The 23,278-nt window shown below is 46.0% G+C and overlaps 1 protein-coding gene across 1 annotated transcript in view; it reads left to right on the top strand.

The window, feature by feature from the left end:
- Window positions 1–23,278, top strand: part of KLF7 (KLF transcription factor 7) — a 242,007-nt gene that overhangs the window by 72,458 nt on the left and 146,271 nt on the right. The gene's annotated exons all lie outside the window — the stretch shown is intronic.

The following is a 23,278-nucleotide window of genomic DNA, read 5'->3' as shown; positions in this document are numbered from 1 at the left end:
AGAGTTGAGAGTCTACAGGAAAGAGAGAGGGGACCACTGATCATAAGAGCTGAGAGTCTACAGGAAAGAGAGAGGGGACCACTGATCATAAGAGCTGAGAGTCTACAGGAAAGAGAGAGGGGACCACTGATCATAAGCGCTGAGAGTCTACAGGAAAGAGAGAGGGGACCACTGATCATAAGAGCTGAGAGTCTACAGGAAAGAGAGAGGGGACCACTGATCATAAGAGCTGAGAGTCTACAGGAAAGAGAGAGGGGACCACTGATCATAAGAGCTGAGAGTCTACAGGAAAGAGAGAGGGGACCACTGATCATAAGAGCTGAAAGTCTACAGGAAAGAGAGAGGGGACCACTGATCATAAGAGCTGAGAGTCTACAGGAAAGAGAGAGGGGACCACTAATCATAAGAGCTGAGAGTCTACAGGAAAGAGAGAGGGGACCACTGATCGTAAGAGCTGAGAGTCTACAGGAAAGAGAGAGGGGACCACTGATCATAAGAGCTGAGAGTCTACAGGAAAGAGAGAGGGGACCACTGATCATAAGAGCTGAGAGTCTACAGGAAAGAGAGAGGGAACCACTGATCATAAGAGCTGAGAGTCTACAGGAAAGAGAGAGGGGACCACTGATCATAATAATATACACGTTACAAAAAGCAGAGACATAACCCAGTGACTTTGGAGATGGGAAACAACTCTGCTGTAAGGCTATGTGCGCACTTTCTGTTTTCACCTGCGTTTCAGGTGCGTTTTGGGTCCGTTTTGGACTGCAGCGTTTTTGTGCCCAAATGCATGCGTTTTGGTTTTCTATTAAAGACAATGAGAATTCATGATTTCTTGTGTGCACTTTGCGTTTCAAAACACATCTCCAAATTTGCATAAGTTTGGTCAAAAACCATGCATTCAGAAAAGGACCCTGTCAATTGTTTTTGCCATTATTGGTGCGTTTTGTTAACATTGAAGTCAATGAGAAGTAGCAGAACGCATGCAAAATCAAAATTGCAGCGTTTAACCTGCTTTTTAAGTGCAGAAAACATGCGTTTTGGACTACCAAAACGCATGCTTTTTGGACATCAAAATAATGATTTGATATGTCCCTTTACACACACACATAGTCCGACAATTAAATTTAAGAAAAATATGCATTTATTGCTATTTTACCGATAAAATGTATATTACCGCTGTAATTTTATTAAATATATCTTCTTCCATTATTTTTCCCATTAATATATATTTGTCCCTTTTTTCTCTTTTTTCATTCTGTTTGACTGTTTAAACTTTATTTAGCAGTGTCTTGATGTTCAAAACGCATCTGTCATAACGCAAGGGAAAAAGCATGTAAAAAGCGCTGAAAACGCATCTAAAACGCGGTAAATACGCATGCATTTTCAGCGCTAAATTTCTGAAAAAGGCAACTTTGGCTAAATCAATTAAGGCTAAAACGTGCGTTTACAACTGCATGTAGGACGACGGAAAGTGCACACATAGCCTAAAAGCTGTGCTTCGTTTTTAACTGTTGATCTGTGATGTCCCAGGTACTGGCCCCCCTATGCAAGGTATGATAATCCACTAGATTGTATAGGAAATGGTGCTGGGGAAGTTCTCTCTTTTTTTTTACAAACCTCAATTTTTTTTAAATTTGCGAGAAACTGCAATTTTCAAGAAATTCCTCTCAAACTCTGTCCTTCTAGGATTTATATCTGCTCATCTCTAGTTTTAAAGGGGTGGTTCACTAGTTAGCTTTCCTAGCCACATCAATATAATGTTCAAAACTAGGCTTCTCTCATATACCTTGTGTTGGCAATAGTATCTCTAAGCGGTGCTATTGCGGTCCGCTCATCTCCATTGCGTGACTCCCCCCCGGGCTCCGTGACTTCTGAAATCCGGTGATGTGACATAAACTTCCAGATGACCTGACATCAACGAGCCCGACCCCAGTCCCCGTGAGTGACTGGGCTGTGGGCAGAGTTTCACAGCTCATCACAGCCCAGCATCACAGCCCAGCATCTCATGCGCTGTGTCCTTCGCTGCAGAGCACCACAAGCAGGAGCGATGCTGGGCTGTGATGAGGCTGGGCTGTGATGAGCCGTGAAACTCCGGCAATAGCCCAATCACTCGCGGAGACTGGAGCCAGCCTCGGTGATACTGGGTCAACTGGAAGTTGACGTGACATCACCGGCTTTCAGAGGTCACGGAGCTCGGGGTGGTCACGAGATGTTTATGAGCGGACCGCAATAGCGCCGCTCAGGGGCACTATTGCCAACACAAGGTATTTGAGAAAAGCCTTGTTTCTGAACGTTATATCTATGTGGCCAGTAAAGCTAAGTAGTGAAGCACCCCTTTAAGCCACCAATCCAAGAAGTAGGCCTAGGGTGATCCCACATTGATCATATATCCTATGGAACCAAGCCAGCAGCACCAGAGAATATGTTGTCTATTTTTTTTATTATTTTACCACATGGGAATACTTCTGTCGCTTCACAGGAAATCCACTGGAAAATCTGTAACAATTGGGTTTTGTTGCAAATTTTATCTTAGACATTGAAGTCAATGAGGGAAATCCGTAACAAGCTCGTAACCGGAATTGACATCCTGCGGATTTATATAATTTGTGCCACAGGACAAGGAGGTTTTTGCAATGAAAATTTCTATTGCAATATGTTAAAATTTAATTCACGTTGCTTCTATTCTAATCCACTGTGGATTTTTTGTGTGGAATAAAACTTTACAGCATTTTTTGGACAGTCCACATCAGAGCATCTTCACGCAGTGTATTCCTTTGCTTTCATGCTGCCACAGTTTACTAAAGCAGAAACTACATAAGTGGATAGATCAGAAGTCTAACCATCGGCAAAAACTGCTGAATGTCTACCCATGCCAGGAAGGAGAGGAGCGTGATCGATGGCTGCATCAGCGCTCTGGAATATAGCTCGGTGCAGCTGTTTCTTGCTCTTGTGTACACTGTGGATAGCAGGAGAGCTATTTACTGTATAATTTCATGAGGATTCAAAAAAGAACAGCTTTAATTTATGTGCAATTACCTTACTGAGTACAGGTATGGATCAGTGGCTATGTCAGGATAATAAAGAGGAAAATGGATACAAGTGAGAAGCTGAAGGTAAACGCCACATGTCAGATTGATGCAAAGTAATAACAATTCACAAGCATTTGAGGCTCCAAATGATCCAAAATTGGCCAAGAATGGAAATGTACAGTCCTAGGATTTAGCACTGCGGAGCTGTAGACATGGCGGTGATTGAGCATTTCATCGCGGAGCACTAGTCCTATCTGTTTATCAGGCTTAGTTTAACTGGATAGTTTTTCCTCTTAATCCTGTTATCTGCTTGTACCAGTTTAGCCAGCTTACTAATGTCCGCTGATTTGCCGTTCTGAGCGAAGATCAGTTTACTGAGCTATTTCCAAAATGTTCTTGTGTTGTCGTGAAACCCAGCTGTCAATAAATCTAAAATGTAAATGCGAGACGATTGTAACCTTCCACTGATTTACCAGATCCAGGAATCTGTCAGCAGGATTTCACCTCCCATACTGATTATATGCACATGGGGCTCTTGCAGAGGCTCTTGCATCCAGACCTATAGCTGGTCACTCTGTTAATTACCAAGAAATCTGCATTTAATCAATATTCAAATGAGGCTGAAGTGCTTTCAAAGTGTGGAAGCTCATCCCAAGCCTCTGTCACTCCGGCTCTATTCCTCACCCAGTGCTGCATTCTGCTTGACTGACAACTCCTTCTGTGTGACTTCAAGCAGGAGAACACATCACTAGAAATAGAGCGGGAGTGGCGCAGATTCTTGGTAACGGAGAAACGGAAGTACTTACTAAAGGTATGGGTGGATTTGTCTATGCAACTGCTACATGCAAATATAAATAGTTGGGGGGTAAAATCCTAGTGACGGATTCCTTCTAAGCGCTAGCTTTTAGTGAATTGAAGCCAAGGTGGGCTGATGAGTCAAATGCCTCCATTATACAGTAATTCCATTATCCACTATTTAATTGCACTTTAATTTTCATCACTATATAGACTGTTCTTTTATACGAGGCTCATATGTAGAGAATCTCTTCTCCGTTAGTACAGTAACTTGCATATCCTTTCATGGTTTTAATAGTCTAATTGCTTTCATTAGCATAGCAATTTACTATGCATTTTTAACAGACTGTTAATCAATTGTAATCCATTTTTGATAAAACTGCATTACAAAGCTGCACAAAGGCAGTCTGGAAATGTGCAGTTCTGTGGTAACAATCCAATGTGCCCCTGGGCTTATGTAATGAGTTATGGGAAGGTGATTATCTGCTAATGCCTTGTTATGCAGAAGGCATCGTACAAAGACGCCAGCCCACCATTACCACTGTACATGGCTCGGAAAGCTGCTTCACTGCATGTATGTACAGGCACAATATATATATATATATATATATATATATATATATATATATATATATATATATATATACATATACCCTATATACATGTATTGTAACTGCTGCTTATAGATGGATGCAACTCTAAACCAAATCATGAACCAAAGGCTTTAATGATTTTAGGAATAGTAACCTTCTTCCCTCCATAGATAATGATCAGAGAGACAAACATCACTCTTCAGGAAGCGGGTGATGCCAATATCAGTCAGACATAACCCAACAAGCGATCGTGTATACGCTGATTTGAATTTGTTCTTTGATTTGCTTACATGCAAAATCTGAACCCCAAAGAATACTCTGTGAAGGCAAAATGGATGAAACAATGAGAGATATTAGTAATACCTTATCCACCGATGGCACTCGTGAGCTTCATTACTCTACCAGAGATCTCAATGGGTTTTCCAGAACCACTAGAAAGCCCCAGCCTTATATGTGTGTGATATATATAAATTATATATATATATATATATATATATATATATATGTGTAGGGATTCCACTCGCTTTAAGCAGCTGGTAGCATTCACATAAGCACATGGTTTATTGGTCAAGCCGGGTAGTTTATTAAAACTGCATGCAATACTAGCATATATGGCAAATAAACACAGCCTTTCTCCAACATCTAGGTACAAAAATAAACAGTACATGTACAGGTATCCACACCGAGGCCAGTATGCTTCACATTTACTGGATTCCTCCCAGCTCCAAGACAGCTCAGACATGGGACCGACTTTTTTCCTTTGGTCAGCAGGCTAGTTTCACACTTGCGTTGAACGGCATCCGTTGCATTGCGTTGTGTGATGGATGCAACAGATGCGTTGCATATAGTGGCACAACGGATGCAACGGATCGTGCAAAACAACGGAAAGCTTTTTTTTTTATTATCTTTTTTTCTTCTTTACAGTTTTACCGGCAGCAGACTATTGTGAACGATCAGCTGATCGCTCTCAATAGCCGGCTGCCGGGCACTCAGCTGAGCGCTCTCAATAGCCGGCTGCCGGGCACTCAGCTGATCGCTCTCAATAGCCGGCGGCCGGGCGCTCAGCTGAGCGCTCCCACATGCCGGCGGCCGGTTGATCAGCTGAGTGCTCTCACATGCTGGCGGCCGGGCGCTCAGCTGATCGCTCTCACATGCCGGCGGCCGGGCACTCAGCTGATCGCTCTCACATGCCGGCGGCCAGGCGCTCAGCTGAGCGCTCTCACATGCCGGCGGCCGGGCGCTCAGCTGATCGCTCTGACATGCCGGCGGCCGGGCGCTCAGCTGATCGTTCGTCTGCCGAGAATGTGTGCGGGGGGCGTAGTGCGGAGTGGGTGGAGCCGAGCGGGCCACGGGCAACTGTCTCAGGGCCTTGCTTTCCCTGAGACTTTATTCGGATACTCTCTGTCCTGGCTGCCACATGCAGCTTCCTCAGAGATTTGCTCTCTCTGAGATTTCATTCGGGCACTCTCTGTCCTGGCTGCCACATGCAACTTCCTCAGAGATTCGCTCTCTGAGATTTCATTCGGATACTCTCTGTCCTGGCTGCCACATGCAGCTTCCTCAGAGATTTGCTCTCTCTGAGATTTCATTCGGGCACTCTCTGTCCTGGCTGCCACATGCAACTTCCTCAGAGATTCGCTCTCTGAGATTTCATTCGGATACTCTCTGTCCTGGCTGCCACATGCAGCTTCCTCAGAGATTCGCTCTCTCTGAGATTTCATTCGGACACTCTCTGTCCTGGCTGCCACATGTAGCTTCCTCAGAGACTTGCTCTCTCTGAGATTTCACTCAGACACTCTTTGTCCCAGCTGCCACACGCAGCCCCCATCAGCGTGAGCTGCCTCTCCCAGAGTGAACACATGACTTGTTCTATACAACACATTTAACCCTCACCTTATCTGCTATGCTACATAACAGCAGAGTTAGGACTTAAAGGGAACATGTCACCAGGTTTTTTTGTTATGAGCTGCAGTCACCACCAGTGAGTCCTTATATGCACTATTTTACAATGCTGTATATAAGTGCCCAGGCCGCACTGTAGAATGTAAAAAGAGACCTTTATTATACTTGCATAGGGCGCAGACCGGTCCGGTGGGCATCAATGCTCTCGGTCCGGTGCCTCTTCCATCTTGTGTGATTGCCGTCCTCCCTTTCAGCCCCGCGCGCATGATGCGTTCTATGTCATTCACTCAGAGGCCTCCATTGCACTCCTGCACATGTGCACTTTGCTCTGCCCGGCTGAGTGCAGATCAAAGTATTGTAGTGTGCATGTGTAGGTGGTCTTTGACCTTTCCTCACGCCTGTGCATTACAGTACTTTGCTTTGCCCTCAGCAGGGCACATCAAAATGCGCATGCCCAGGAGCGCACTGGCGGACTCTGTGTGGATGACAATCAACATGTCATGCACACCGGGCTGGGAAGGAGGACAGCAATTACACAAGATGGAGGAGGCATCAGACTGAGACCATTGACACCCATCAGGCCAGACCACCCCCTAGATGAGTATAATAAATGCCTTATTTACATTCTACAGAGTAGCGTGGGCTCTTATATACAGTATTCTAGAATGCTGTATATAAGGGCTCACAGGTTCTGGCCGCAGAATATAGGGGAAAAACCTGATGACAGGCTCTGTTTAACCCTTACCAGAAAGCCTCACTACAGTTTACCCATGAGATGCATATATTAGCATACAAGTCCAAAACATCATTGCCTCTCTGCCTGTTTCTTTTTTTTTTGTCTAGTTTTGTGTGTTTTGGGATTATTTTTGCTTCTATCCAATTCATTATTCTATTTTTGATGTCTCTTTTGTATAAGTGCCTGCTTGTTTTATTTCCCCCACTTTGTGTAGATAGAGTCTAGCTATTTCAGAATTTTAAGGCTGATTCATCAAGTGCAACTTTTTTTTAAAAAAAATTGCAAATTTGGTGCAATTTCATTCCAGTTTTCCCTGTGGGGTATTTTTAGTACGCCAGATTTTTATTACAATTTTTGAAAAAAGTTGCACAAACAGCTGAAGGGAAGAAAAAAAGCCCATTTTTCACTTTGCACCAAATTGGAGAATCACCATTTTGATGAATTTGGCAGGAAAAACATCAACTAATACCTCTAGACAAAAATGGAAAGTGACTTAAAAAAAATTAAAAAAAATGGAAATTATATTATAAGTGTATTGGTAGACAAGGCCTAGGTATATGACCACCAGACCTTCCTATGTGGATTTTTCCTTTTCGATAGTTATGAAATATTAGGTATATTCAAGAAACCCATGCACAATTTATAACATGATTTTTATTCGACTGTTACTAGATATAAAGCACCACTAAGCAATGAAATAAAAAAGTGCTAGCATGGTGCGTTAATTTTTGGACAGATTTATGGACAAAGTGCGGCATGATACTGACACAGATTTCCCATCCTTATTTAGTTTCTATAAAGGAAAACCAGATTGTGTTTGTTTTTAAAGAAAGTATGATTCTATTTGTCATTACTTATAAGTAAATCCCTGTGAAGGCAGATACTGCTGCTGCCTCTTCACTATGAGAACCATTGGCTGCAGTAATATAGTTCACCAGTGTTGTCACCCAGCTTTGTCAGAATGCGACTAGTCATGTAGCAATATGAGAGCGGAAGATCTATTGCTTCATTCAATAGAGAAATACAGTTTTGTTAATGCCGCGGGCGGGGAGGAGGGTGTCAGCACACTACGCTCACCCCTTCTGCTCGGGTCCGGCGGCTGCTGCTCAGTGGTGGCTCGAGCGGTGGGCCGGATCCCGGGGGTTTCTCGAGCGGCGCTCCTCGCCCGTGAGTGAAAGGGGGTTTGTTGGGTGTGGGGATGATGATTGTCCGTGACGCCACCCACGGTTGTGGTGATTTCACCACCGCTGCTCAATACGGGGGTCCCGGGGATGGTGATGCGGAGCAGCCAGGTGTTGTGTTGCCCCTCCGTGGGTAGGGGTTGGTGATCCCGGGGCCCGGTGATGGTTTGGGAGGTGCAGGGCCTGGTGGGCGCAGGGACGCGGGGGCAGCGCTGTGCCTTGCGGCACTGTGGTACTCACTCAGCCTGAGACGTTGACACAGTTTTTACGGTAAACCAAACGGCTGGTAAGACGGTCCCACGGACGGCTGCACTTGCTCTCCCGGTAGGTGACGGTGATGTCCCTTTTCCTAGCACCTTGGTGTACTTGTTGGTTGCGATGGGTCCCCACCAGTAACCCACTCCCCGGCTTCAAGCTGGACCGGGGGAGCTCTACTCTTTGCCCGCAGGCGTTGGCCCTAAGAAACTGGTGCCTTGGCGGTGGCGGTGTCTCTTCTATACTGGCTGGGCTGTTGCCTTCAATCGGGACTTGGTTGTTGGGGGATCTACGTACCCTTCACTGACGGATTCGGCAAATTATGGCGACTCCAAGCCTTGCCGGGGTCCGAGAGGCCCCTGCCCTGGTGCTGACTGTCCTTCGGAACACTGCTCCAGACTGCCGGGCACACAGCCTATGGGGTCCTTCCAGGAACTTCCAAACGGTCCCCCTCCAGACAGTCACCGCCGTTGCTGACCTTGCTGACCTGTCCTGCACACAGCTGGACTACTTCAGGCTTTTACACGCTCTTTCTGTTCTGTCACCACTCTTGCTTTCCTCCTTTACTACTTTTCTTCGCTTCTGCTTTCACTTCCTTAGCTTATCTGCTGTTTACTCAAGCTCGTCCCTGAGCTGACTGCCTGGTTTCTCCCGCCTCCAGAACTGTGAACTCCTCGGTGGGCGGAGCCAACCGCCTGGCCCACCCCCTGGTGTGAATCATCAGCCTCTGGAGGAAGGCAACAAGGATTTTTGGTTAGCTTAGATGTTCCTACCTGGGATGTAGGGTGTGGTGGTGTGTGACCTGTGTCCCCTGGCTTGCCCAGGGCGACACATTCCCCCTTAGCAAAATGCAGACCGTCCGCGGGCTGCCGTCCAACACCGGTTTTATTTTTCTGTAAAAGATAACATAATAATATAACATATTTACATTTTTAATAATAACTCTTCCCAAGACGGGAGGCACATTTCTTAAACGTTGCATAACGGTTTACGGTTACGGTTTCCGCTCTCTCCCACCCAAGCAACCTGGCCCTGATGCTGCCCCTAAAGGCCAGGCAGCACCCCTTGACCCACAGTCCAGCATACGGTACCCGAGCGGGATCTGTCCTTCCCTCCAGAGGGTGGCCACCGGTTCCTTTGGTGGCTGGGCCCCAGCCTGCTCTGCTCAGGGCCCTCCCTCCAACCTGCCTCTCCGGAGGCGGCATTGCGGAAAACGGTAACGGTAAACAACATATTTACAAGCCACTAACGTTTGTGGTTGCCCTGCAAGTTCACGGGCTTGTCCATGGATAGTTCCCATGCAAAACTTTTAAACGGTCCCCACTGGGACAACGGTGTCGGCTCCAGCCGGTTGCAAATCACGGTAAATCAGGTAATGTACTCGGTCATCATCATTTTTCATCATTTTTCAAAACTTTTCAAACAACAACTTGGTGGTCCCAACGGGGACGGTGCTACGGGCATCCGCTGCCCTACTCCGGACTTTCAGGCTCCAGTGCTCCTTCCAAGGGAGGGGGCGCGGCGCTTGCTCGGGCCTCTGGGCTGCCCCTCAGTTTAGCGTCCAGCGCGAACCACCCCCGCTCCCCGAAGAACCAGGTGTATTGCACGATGTCACCCGGCATCAGGTTGCGGCCGGGATGCTCCTTGGGCAGGTGGGCATTCACATCCCGCCGGGCTATAAACACTTTGGCCTCCAGGCCCGGTTCGTAGATGAACCCATAGCCCCGGCGGACATCAAACCGCCTCACCTGCCCCTCATGCAACGGTCCCCGGACACGGGATGTTGCTTGCCGGAGGTTCTCGTTCTCCCGGATCGCTCTGGCCACCAGTTCGGCCTTCTTCCGCTCCCTCTCGGCGATCTCCAGGCCCAGCGGTACCGGCTCCCTATCCCAATACGGCGCTGCCGCCAGCGCCGGCACACGGGTCGGGCCCCGCGGGACATCTTGGACGTTGCCCACTGTCAGGAATCTGGGCGGCATGTCCCGCGGTGTCTTGGCCTTGGGCGCTGCCTTGCAGCAACAACCCGGCGCTACCTCAGCCGAGGTGTGGGGGATGGGCATAGGGGCTTTCCGCTGCTGGGCCTTCGGCTCGGAGCGGGTCATCGGCTCCGGCTCGGGGGATTTCTCAGGGGATGCCTCCGGTTCCACTTTCGGCGTCTTCCACGGTAACACCTCCGGTGTGCCGCGGGCTCCGGCTACAGGTCGGCCCGCCTGGGCGGGGACGCTGGGTACTGCTACCGGTTGCGGTGGTAGCAGGCCTAGTGGCGGGGTCACGGCCTCTGGGACGGGTGGCGAGGGAGGCAACAGGGGGAGAGGGCTTGGACCGGGCCCCACAGCCGCGATGACCGGCCCTTCAAGGGCATCGGGACGTGGGTCACTCACCCTCCCTTTCTCCACTTCCTCCTCGCGTCTCCGCACGGTGGCTATAACGTCCGCCATGTCGGCCTCCCACTCCTCCATGAGGAGCTGCATCCTGACCTGCAGCCTTTGGTAGAGCTGCGCGGTTCGGATTTCCACCCACGCCGCGGTTCCAGGCGCGGGGGCTATGGTGTCGCGGGACGGCATCCACATGATGGCTTCTTCTCTACTTCCAGGAACGGTATATTCGCAGAGTCCTGGCGTCCCTGCTTTTATAGCTGCAGCTACATGCGTCCAGCCGCCATCGCGTCCCCCTTAGCTCTTTTCGGCCCCTCCTCTCTCGGGGCGGGGTTTTGGCCTTCGCGCCTCTACTACTCGAGAAGACGCTCGAGCGGGAACTTTTCGCGCCAAAGATGGCGGCTTCTGAAATTTTTCTGCCGGATACCTCCGGCGGTAACAAGGCGCACCTCTACCAGACGGCAGAGCGGTAAGATCCTGTTCGTGACGCCAAGTTGTCGCGGGCGGGGAGGAGGGTGTCAGCACACTACGCTCACCCCTTCTGCTCGGGTCCGGCGGCTGCTGCTCAGTGGTGGCTCGAGTGGTGGGCCGGATCCCGGGGGTTTCTCGAGCGGCGCTCCTCGCCCGTGAGTGAAAGGGGGTTTGTTTGGTGTGGGGATGATGATTTTCCATGACGCCACCCACGGTTGTGGTGATTTCACCACCGCTGCTCAATACGGGGGTCCCGGGGATGGTGATGCGGAGCAGCCAGGTGTTGTGTTGCCCCTCCGTGGGTAGGGGTTGGTGATCCCGGGGCCCGGTGATGGTTTGGGAGGTGCAGGGCCTGGTGGGCGCAGGGACGCGGGGGCAGCGCTGTGCCTTGCGGCACTGTGGTACTCACTCAGCCTGAGACGTTGACACAGTTTTTACGGTAAACCAAACGGCTGGTAAGACGGTCCCACGGATGGCTGCACTTGCTCTCCCGGTAGGTGACGGTGATGTCCCTTTTCCTAGCACCTTGGTGTACTTGTTGGTTGCGATGGGTCCCCACTGGTAACCCACTCCCCGGCTTCAAGCTGGACCGGGGGAGCTCTACTCTTTGCCCGCAGGCGCTGGCCCTAAGAAACTGGTGCCTTGGCGGTGGCGGTGTCTCTTCTATACTGGCTGGGCTGTTGCCTTCAATCGGGACTTGGTTGTTGGGGGATCTACGTCCCCTTCACTGACGGATTCGGCAAATTATGGCGACTCCAAGCCTTGCCGGGGTCCGAGAGGCCCCTGCCCTGGTGCTGACTGTCCTTCGGAACACTGCTCCAGACTGCCGGGCACACAGCCTACGGGGTCCTTCCAGGAACTTCCAAACGGTCCCCCTCCAGACAGTCACCGCCGTTGCTGACCTGTCCTGCACACAGCTGGACTACTTCAGGCTTTTACACGCTCTTTCTGTTCTGTCACCACTCTTGCTTTCCTCCTTTACTACTTTTCTTCGCTTCTGCTTTCACTTCCTTAGCTTATCTGCTGTTTACTCAAGCTCGTCCCTGAGCTGACTGCCTGGTTTCTCCCGCTTCCAGAACTGTGAACTCCTCGGTGGGCGGAGCCAACCGCCTGGCCCACCCCCTGGTGTGAATCATCAGCCTCTGGAGGAAGGAACAAGGATTTTTGGTTAGCTTAGATGTTCCTACCTGGGATGTAGGGTGTGGTGGTGTGTGACCTGTGTCCCCTGGCTTGCCCAGGGCGACACATTAACAATAAGAAATATGTTTCTAGTAGTCATTTATAAGATAGAAGATCTTTATGCTTAGATACCAAAATTAAAAGGATGTTCCCATCTCTAAGATCCTATCCCAATATTTAGTAGGTGTAATAATAATATTAGCAAATACCTCCAATTAGACATGTAGTATAGTTCTCCTGATATATCCATGTCTCTTACCTCATGTGCAGGGCATTACAGCTAAGGTATCCATGGTTATGCCTGCTCATATAGTGACAATTAGTTAGTTGCTTGTGGGTATAACAATGGATACCTAAGCTGCAATGCCCTGCATGTGAGGTAAGAGATATGGCTATTTCAGGAGAATATACTATATTTAATTGGAGGTATTTGCTAATATTATTAATATTACACTTCATTTTGGGATAGGATCTTACAGATAGGGATACCCCTTTAAGAATTAGACTGTACACCTCCTACCAGTCAATAAAAGAGAGATCAGAGTTTGGTACATATAATCCTTCTCCAATATAAAGCAGTATATAATGTACTGTACATTATAATGAAGCTTACACTCATCTTTTCATTGTCAGGCTTGATACATTGCATACAGTATTTTGTTTCTGTGGATATCATACTAACCTCTTAGTCACTTTGCATTTACATCTGCTGCTCATAGAAATGTATATAAAGCTGTCTCATACAACACGCTGCCCCGTTCTTTCCAGTAGTCATTGTGGTTTTACCAATACAAGATTCCATTTCTTCTATTATTTTCTTTTATGCATAAAAATCTAATCTCAGACCAGGCAAATTCGCCAATGCTTTACAATACATACACGAGGTGATGAAACTGGAGTTATGCAAAAAAAAAAAAAAGTGATTATCTCTGCACACCAGATAGAGGAATACCCTGAGGTGTACGTGTATAATGTAACTATATGGGTCATTTTACGCTTTGGTGACTGTGATACGTCATCTGCCGCAGGTTAGTGACGCTGGACCACATTTTATACATTTTGTCTTTTTATTTCTTCTCTCTGTATTTCCCCATTATCCAGCAGAATAGGTTATAATGTGCTTTTATACAATGTGTATTTTACTCCTCTCTGTTTTTATGATTGTCTTATGCAAACTATTAAATCACTCAATTTGCCCTTAAATTCCGCAGGTACGTGAGTGCATTTCATCTCGGCAGATGTGCCCATTCCAGGGTTATCTGCCATGCATCATTTGCTAGAAAGTGGATTGGGACTCCGGGTACTGACTGTGCTGCTTACTTACCAATTAACCATAAGCTGCTCCATTCGGACACCTGGCATCCTATCCATCTGTCGCTGAGTTCCTTCACCCCCTCCCCTTGTCTTTATAGCCGACATGACAAGTCAATTTCACCTTGATGACAATACATAGAATCCTGTGTTGGCCAAAATGAAGACCCTTTTCTTGTAGTTCTTTCTACGGGTAATTTAAAAGTAACCTCAGTCACCTCGCTGGCAGTTTAACGGTTAATCTTTCATATGAAAATATCAGGTGAAACCGTCGTCTTTCTGCGAAAAATCCTCGTGTGCTGCTACTTAACCTTTTATATTACAAAAAAACATTTTTACCTCTTTCCTTCTTTAGAGACGGCTCGATTCCAGCTGTGCGTGGCTCGCTGCCAAGGCTCTGCCAAAATGCAGGTGGAGCGCTAATAGACTGCTAATTCTTGATCTCTTTCCTGTGTCATAAAAATGTGTTGGCTTTGCAAAACCCCCAGAATTGTTTGCATCCCTGATTCATAACAGTCGTTGTTTTTTCCTATCGTCAGGGGAAGGTTATTTAGGACAATTCAGGAAACAAGTCTCTGTATTATGTCAGATGTATGTAAAAAACGTGAGGCAAGAATAGTCATTCTCATTCATGTTAATCTGCTGATATAGACAAATGCATTACCTAGGGAACGTCGGGTTATATCATGCATGGCGGACACAGAAAAGAGCCCTCTGTGTGGCCAGTAAGGCCACGTGTGCACACTGAGTATTTGGTGAATTTTTTACCTCAGAATTTGTAAGAGAAAACCAGGAGTGAGTAATAAATAGAGGAGTGAGTAATAAATAGAGAAGGGGTGCCCATGTTTCTATTATACTTTTCTCTGATTGTTCCCTTCCTGGTTTTGGCTACAAATACTGAGGTAAACAACTCACCAAATACTGAATGTGTGCACGTGGCCTATTTGGGCTTTTTGTAGTCCAATAGCGCATCACAATGAAGTCATATACGTGTTTATGACAGAAGCTGATTGCTGCTTTGGCTCTAGAAGTGGGCCCCTTTCTTATCAGGCCCTTGTTCAACCGTACAGATTGCACCAAGGATATGGCTGCCCCTACATACATACTATTCTTTCAGATAGCACATTTTTGGGGTACAGTAATTTATGTGCAACCTTACTGACATAAGAAAAAATGTCACAGTGGTAACCAGATGTGCAGTACATGGCAGAGAGCAATGTATGATCCATTAAAGCATTCAACGATATATCCGGGACTTAAAATAAAAAATGTTCCTAAGCACTAACAGGCAGGTACCGTAGTTGGTACCTAAATGCCTGTTGTGTCCAGCGCCGTTGTTCGTCGGCACAGAGCAATCACAGACAGCAATTCCGCTGCTTCCGCTGATGTTGTGACAGCAGAGCAGCGGCTTATCATCTGCTCTGATCTGTAGATGGGGCAGCACAGCCAACGTCACACTGATTGACAGCCAGCTCCCGCAGTTAGGCAGTGATGAGACAGCTGTCAATCAACATGACGTCGGCTGTGCTGCCCAGTGTACAGAGCAAAGTGAAAAAGAAGCCACCACTCTCTTGACAAAGTCACTGTATCACCTATATCCGCTTTGTGCCGGTGAAGCTACAACAAGTAGGTAAGCAACTACCTGTCTGTTAGTGCTTTGGCACTTTTTTTTTTTTTTTTTTAAAGTCCCGGATATACCCTTTAAATCACTAGAAACAAAAATAGCCTACAAGTAAAACAAAATAAAAAATATTTATTTTACTCACTTATTAATATTTAATATATAATATAGCTTATAACGCTATTAATTTCATAGTGCTTTACAAACATGATCATCACTGTCTCCATTGGGGCTCACAATCTAAACTCCCTCTTAGTATATCTTTTCAGGTTGGAAGGAAACCAGATTACTCAGAGGAAGCCCACCAAAGAGACTGAGAATATATATTTGAACCCAGGACCCCGCTCTGTAAGGATACAGTGCTAATTGCTGAGCTATTTCAGTATAGAAACCATTTAGCTGTTAAAAAAAATTCTTTGTACAGTGTCCATATAGTCTGACCTGGGACATCAGGGCATGTTGGATTTCGAGATGTGTTTGCCAGTAGTTTGACCATATGTCTCTATTGAAATAGGTGCATGTTTATGGAAGAGTTTAGAGAAATCTTGTAAAAACATCACACACCAACTGTCAGGATACCGCACGTCTATGTAACAAATGTTTCCCATATAAAAACAAACATATACATAAAACTAATACTGCAAAGCTTGTTGCCATTAAATAACAATCGAAATCTAAAAGGAGATAAAACATTTGACACGTTCAGTCCTCCTATGATCTCATTGTGTAAGGCCTCCTTCACACATTCGTGTTTCCGTTCCGAGTAACGTCCGTTTTCACACGTACCGATGACACGGACACACGTAGACCCATTAAAATCAATGGGTTTGCGCACACATCTGTATTTTCACATAGACCATGTGTCCATGTGGAGCACACACGTGTCCGTATGTTATACATGGCGACATGTCTGTTTTTCTCTAGCAGCACAGGTGTTACACAGACGGCATACTGATTTGATCCGTGTGACATCAGTATGACACGTACCGGAGAACACACGTGTCACATCAAAATAAAGAATTTTTATACTTACCTGTCTCCAGTGCTGCTGTCTCTGCCTCTGCTGTTACTTCCGGGCCACTCATTATGTGCATTGCATATTCACTGCACTCACCGCGAACCCTGAAGTAACAGGAGCGCCAGAGACGGCAGTGCAGGGGACAGGTAAGTATACCAGTTCATGCTGTCCGTGAGCTATCTGGATGTCACACGGAGAGCACAGGGACAGCACATGGAACACACACACACAGACATACGCATACACATACATACCTACACTACGGACCATGAAACACGTGTGTGTTTTACGTGGATGTGTGAAAGAGACCTAAAGCTGTGTTCGCACAGGGCGTTTTTAGTGCTTTTTTTTTCTGCAGCAAAACCTTATCTTGGGGCAGGAAGTCTCCTGGTAATTTTCTGCATTTTTGTGCAGTTTTTAAGCCATTTTTGCTGCTTTCTTACTGCGTTTTTTGCGCTTCCTCAATGACTTGTAGGGTAAAAAACTATGGCAAAACCGCTGAAAAGATTTGACATGCTCATTCTTTCAAAAACGCAGCAAAAACCAAGAAGATTGACAAAACAGTCAGGAAAAATCTCAGGTAATTTGTGTGTGTACATGAGATTTAATAGCATGTATTTGTATAAAACCAAGGCAAAAACCATGCTAAAAATGCACCAAAAACGCCCTTAGAACTCATTCACACATCAGACCAATTGCTGTCCCATTTTTTCACAGATATTTAGACTTTTTCATTTCTGATTTTGGTCCAACACTGATAAAAATCGGACATGTCTCCGCGATTTTGTGCCTCGTCAGTGAAAAATCACGGATAAACACGGATAGCATTCGTACAAATACTGCAGACATCTCAACAAGGCCTTTAGTTATTATTTGCCTTCCACCCTCATTGCTTAACATCTTCCTTCTGTGGCCAATTATCAGCAAGGCTTGGAAGAAACTCTATTGAGCTCTCACCAAGCTATGTAGGCCCTAGTAAGCCCAAAAGTTCAAGACCTGACAAGGGCAATTCACAACTACCCCTAAGAAGAAATTACCCTACAATTGCCATGCCTGCTTCCCCTTTTTTTATATATATAAACTATGACATACCAACAAGAGACAAAAAACGCAGCATCATAAACACGATAAAAGCGCATGTAAAAAAGTACTCAAAAATGCAATGAAAAAAATGTAAGCAACCTAGTTTACATATTACGTGGTGAAATGCTGCCGAAATTCTGCAACATGAAAAGCTCACCAGAAGCTCAATGTGAGAACATAGCCATAAAGTTTCATCAGCTTTTCTCATATGCACATAAATACTGATGGATGTTTCTCAAGCTTCAATATCAAACAGTAAAGGCTGCTTTACACAGCGACATCGGTAGCAATGTCGCTGCCGATCGCACCCACCCCCGTCGTTTGTGCGTCACGGGCAAATCGCCGCCCGTGGCGCACAATATCGTTAGTCCCCGTCACACATACTTACCTGCCTAGCGACGTTGCTGTGGGTGGCGAACAACCTCTTTGTTAAGGGGGAGGTTCGTGCGCTGTCACAGCGATGTCACACAGAGGCCGACCAATAGAAACGGAGGGGCGGAGACCAGCCGCATTAACGACACGCCCACCTCATTGCCGGAGGACGCAGGTAAGCTGTTGTTCGTCGTTCCCCGGGTGTCACACGTAGCGATGTGTGCTGCCTCAGGAACGACGAATAACCTATGTCCACAACGACTAACGAGATTTTGAAAATGAACAATGTGTCAATGATGTGAGTATTTTTAATCCTTAACACTCGCTCAGAGCTGTTACACGCAACGACGTCGCTAATGAGGCCAGATGTGCGTCACGAATTCCGTGACCCCAACGACATATCGTTTGCGATATCGTTGTGTGTAAATGGGCCTTTAGTGATATATTGGACTAGTCACAGACGGCATCTGAATGGTATCTGATTTTGTTCATGAACTCATAGACTTGTATTGGTGAGTTTGAGCGTGTCTCAAGGACGTATTGCTGTGTTTCAGCGCCAGCCACTTGGTTCCCACAAATACACAGGCACTTGGACAGCCACATGGACTATAAGAGGATATCTCTATCTATGGAAGACAATGGAACTCGTACATGAAAAACTGGTTTCTGAATGATACAGTGATATGTTATTTGTATTGGTGGATCATGTTATCTTCCTTTAGCGTTAACTCTTAATTTCTAAATATATACATTTATTAATCATTAATGGGACAGTTTGTAAAACTTATGTCTGCCCAAAGAACAAGCATTGACAGTTCAGTTTGTTTGGCCTAGCTCTTCTCACCCATCTAACACTAGAAGTCCCAGAGAGGGGTCATTTAACATTTCTACCTTTGGAACCCAGAGACGGGTCAAATGACCTGAAGGATTTTAGCTAACATCCTATCATCACCGCCTTTTGTTCTGTAATTAAGGCCATTACTGTCGCACCTCAGGAGGTTGTTGTTTTCCATTGAGTTTAGCCATTTAGTTTCTAGTTAGTTCTATTCAGTTTGGACTAAGGGTCATTTGACCCTCTTTCGGGACTTCAGGGGGAAGCTCGAAAGTTCTGGGACTTCTAGTGTTAAACGTGCCATCACTCTGTGTGTTTGCCACCTCCATGTGCTCTAGTGCGCTGGCCAGTTTGCTGTTATCCTCCGCTGTCTGCATGCGTCCGTGTCTTTGCCGCTTTCACGTGCTGGTTGGTTGATTGTCTCAATCCTCCGCTCTTCACTCACCCATGTACAGGCGCGTGCAAAGAGCAAATAATTACAACTAAATAATACAGTGGGACTACATGAGAGCCCAGACATGTTAACTGCTATATCTCCTGGTGGACTTCAATTGTAAGAATATTGTAGTACCTACAAGTGCCTACAAGTAGTATTCAACCCCCTGCAGATTTAGCTGGTTTACACATTCGGAATTAACTTGGCATTGTGACATTTGGACTGTAGATCAGCCTGGAAGTGTGAAATGCACTGCAGCAAAAAAGAATGTTATTTCTTTTATTTTTTTTTTTTATATTGTGAAAAGTTTATTCAGAGGGTCATTTATTATTCAACCCCTCAAACCACAAGAATTCTGTTTGGTTCCCCTAAAGTATTAAGAAGTATTTCAGGCACAAAGAACAATGAGCTTCACATGTTTGGATTAATTATCTCTTTTTCCAGCCTTTTCTGACTAATTAAGACCCTCCCCAAACTTGTGAACAGCACTCATACTTGGTCAACATGGGAAAGACAAAGGAGCATTCCAAGGCCATCAGAGACAAGATCGTGGAGGGTCACAAGGCTGGCAAGGGGTACAAAACCCTTTCCAAGGAGTTGGGCCTACCTGTCTCCACTGTTGGGAGCATCATCCGGAAGTGGAAGGCTTATGGAACTACTGTTAGCCTTCCACGGCCTGGACAGCCTTTGAAAGTTTCCACCCGTGCCGAGGCCAGGCTTGTCCGAAGAGTCAAGGCTAACCCAAGGACAACAAGGAAGGAGCTCCGGGAAGATCTCATGGCAGTGGGGACATTGGTTTCAGTCAATACCATAAGTAACGTACTCCACCGCAATGGTCTCCGTTCCAGACAAGCCCGTAAGGTACCTTTACTTTCAAAGCGTCATGTCAAGGCTCGTCTACAGTTTGCTCATGATCACTTGGAGGACTCTGAGACAGACTGGTTCAAGGTTCTCTGGTCTGATGAGACCAAGATCGAGATCTTTGGTGCCAACCACACACATGACGTTTGGAGACTGGATGGCACTGCATATGACCCCAAGAATACCATCCCTACAGTCAAGCATGGTGGTGGCAGCATCATGCTGTGGGGCTGTTTCTTAGCCAAGGGGCCTGGCCATCTGGTCCGCATCCATGGGAAGATGGATAGCACGGCCTACCTGGATATTTTGGCCAAGAACCTCCGCTCTTCCATCAAGGATCTTAAGATGGGTCATCATTTCATCTTCCAACAAGACAACGACCCAAAGCACACAGACAAGAAAACCAAGGCCTGGTTCAAGAGGGAAAAAATCAAGGTGTTGCAGTGGCCTAGTCAGTCTCCTGACCTTAACCCAATTGAAAACTTGTGGAAGGAGCTCAAGATTAAAGTCCACATGAGACACCCAAAGAACCTAGATAACTTGGAGAAGATCTGCATGGAGGAGCGGGCCAAGATAACTCCAGAGACCTGTGCATGCCTGATCAGGTCTTATAAAAGACGATTATTAGCTGTAATTGCAAACAAGGGTTATTCCACAAAATATTAAACCTAGGGGTTGAATAATAATTGACCCACACTTTTATGTTGAAAATTTATTAAAATTTAACTGAGCAACATAACTTTTTGGTTTGTAACATTTATGCATCTGTTAATAAATCCTGCTCTTGTTTGAAGTTTGCAGGCTCTAACTTATTTGCATCTTATCAAACCTGCTAAATCTGCAGGGGGTTGAATACTACTTGTAGGCACTGTAACAGTTTTATTGGTATATATTATTTTATGGGTGATATCAAACATTTTTTTTCTATTAGAAGTTTTATAAGGGTTCTCCACTACTCTGACAGCCTCTTCTCAACCAATATTATGTTTCCCACACGTAAAATAACATCTATACTCACCTTCAGTGCTGACGCTGTTCCAGTGATGTCGGTGCTTGCTCTACTGGGGTTTGTGTGACATTGTTATGTCATGTGATCCCTTTGACCAATCAGTGACTGCGTCACTTTTTCCTCCTACGGACTTAACTGACATTCGAAGTAAATGAGAGCTGCAGCTGCTGTCTGACTTCTCCTGGATGTCTGATTTGTCAGAATGAGGGGTGAGAGAAGCAGCCACTGATTGGCCACAGGGATTGTTATGTCACGTGAGCCACTGGAGAGTCAGTGTCAGCTGGAATAACTCTGGCACTGTAGGTGAGTATTAGTGTTATTTTACTTGGGGGGAAACAGTGATTGAGAAGGGGTTGTCCCTTTAAGTATATATTTGTTTTTATTTCATAAATATCTTAAGATTTATTTGCATAAGAAGTTAAGGTGTATTGTGCAGCACAAGAATTATAGCGGAAGAAATAATTATTTTATCTGCTTAAAAAGTGCCATAAACTCTACAGCGCTTTAGAGACGTCATCATCACTGTCCTCAGTGGGGTTCACAATCTATATTACCTATCAGTCTATGTTTGGCATGTGAAGGAAAACTGGTTGTGCTAACCACTGAGCCAGCATGCAGCCAATATAAGCTCATTGCATGGAATAGATCTTATCCAATGTGCTGATTGTTTCCAGTAGTTACTGTTTAAGCTCATAGCTAATATATACAATGTAGGAAAATAGCAAATGCATTATGTTAGTGTGACTACGAATTTGTATTTACCCTTGGTTTTTATAAAACTTTGCTGAAAAATCTCACTGAATGTATCTACAGTATATAGTTTCTGAACCAGTGACCTGTGAGGACTCATCACCTCTATTACACTAGTGGTCCAGTCACACTAAGCAACTTACCAGCGATCCCAACAACGATAGGGATCGCTGGTAAGTTGCTAGGAGGTTGCTGGTGAGATGTCACACTGCGACGCTCCAGCGATCCCACCAGCAACCTGACCTGGCAGGGATCGCTGGAGCGTGGCTACACGAGTTGCTGGTGAGCTCACCAGCAACCAGTGACCAGCCCCCAGCGCCGCGTGGAAGATGCTGCGCTTGGTAACTAAGGTAAATATCGGGTAACCAACCCGATATTTACCTTGGTTACCACCGCACGGAGCTACACGTGCAGAGAGCAGGGAGCAGCGCACACTGAGCGCTGGCTCCCTGCTCTTCTAGTTACAGCACACATCGGGTTAATTACCCGATGTATGCTGCAGCTAAATGTGCACAGAGCAGGGAGCAGCGCACAATGCTTAGCGCTGGCTCCTTGCTCTCCTAGTTACAGCACACATCAGGTTAATTAACCCGATGTGTGCTGCAGCTACATGTGCACAGAGCAGGAGCCGGCGCTGACAGTGAGAGCGGAGGAGGCTGGTATCAAAGGTAAATATCGGGTAACCAAGGACAGGGCTTCTTGGTTACCCGATGTTTACATTGGTTACCAGCCTCCGCAGAAGCCGGCTCCTGCTGCCTGCACATTTAGTTGTTGCTGTCTCGCTGTCACACACAGCGATCTGTGCTTCACAGCGGGACAGCAACAACTAAAAAATGGCCCAGGACATTCAGCAACAACCAACGACCTCACAGCAGGGGCCAGGTTGTTGCTGGATGTCACACACAGCAACATCGCTAGCAACGTCACAAAAGTTGTTCGTTAGCAGCGATGTTGCTAGCGATGTTGCTTAGTGTGACGGGGCCTTAACTCGTCTACTGATAAACCTATAAATCAATCAAATACATAGGCTCAAAAGCTGCAAAATTAACATTTCTAATTATCTTCTCTAGATAATTATTTGGACAAACGTAAATGACGGTACATATAACAAACAGATGATAACAGGCCCTGATACTGCAGCCAGTATACACTGGAGATCAAAATTAGAGAACAATGTATGATCATTTGCTTTTTCAGAAATAATGTAATCTACATGGAACAACATTTGAAGGTTTTTTGTTATGGGTACACCATGCCACTAGAACAGTGTTTTACCAAAGATGCAAAGTTTATCATCATAAACCCTTTATTTTCCCCAAAACGTGATCATTATAATTACAGAACAGAAATGACTGTAGCACAGAGAAAGATTATAAGTACATTTTCTGAAGGTAAGAACAGTCCCCAATCAGTAGGAGGTGTACAGGCCTTTGTTTTGAATGACTTCAGCACATCTGTGGCCACATGAC

The sequence above is a fragment of the Anomaloglossus baeobatrachus genome, chromosome 7, assembly GCF_048569485.1.
Source record: "Anomaloglossus baeobatrachus isolate aAnoBae1 chromosome 7, aAnoBae1.hap1, whole genome shotgun sequence".
Taxonomy (NCBI): domain Eukaryota; kingdom Metazoa; phylum Chordata; class Amphibia; order Anura; family Aromobatidae; genus Anomaloglossus; species Anomaloglossus baeobatrachus.
The sequence above is the reverse complement of the archived record's forward strand: the minus strand, read 5'-3'. Positions and strand labels throughout refer to the sequence as shown.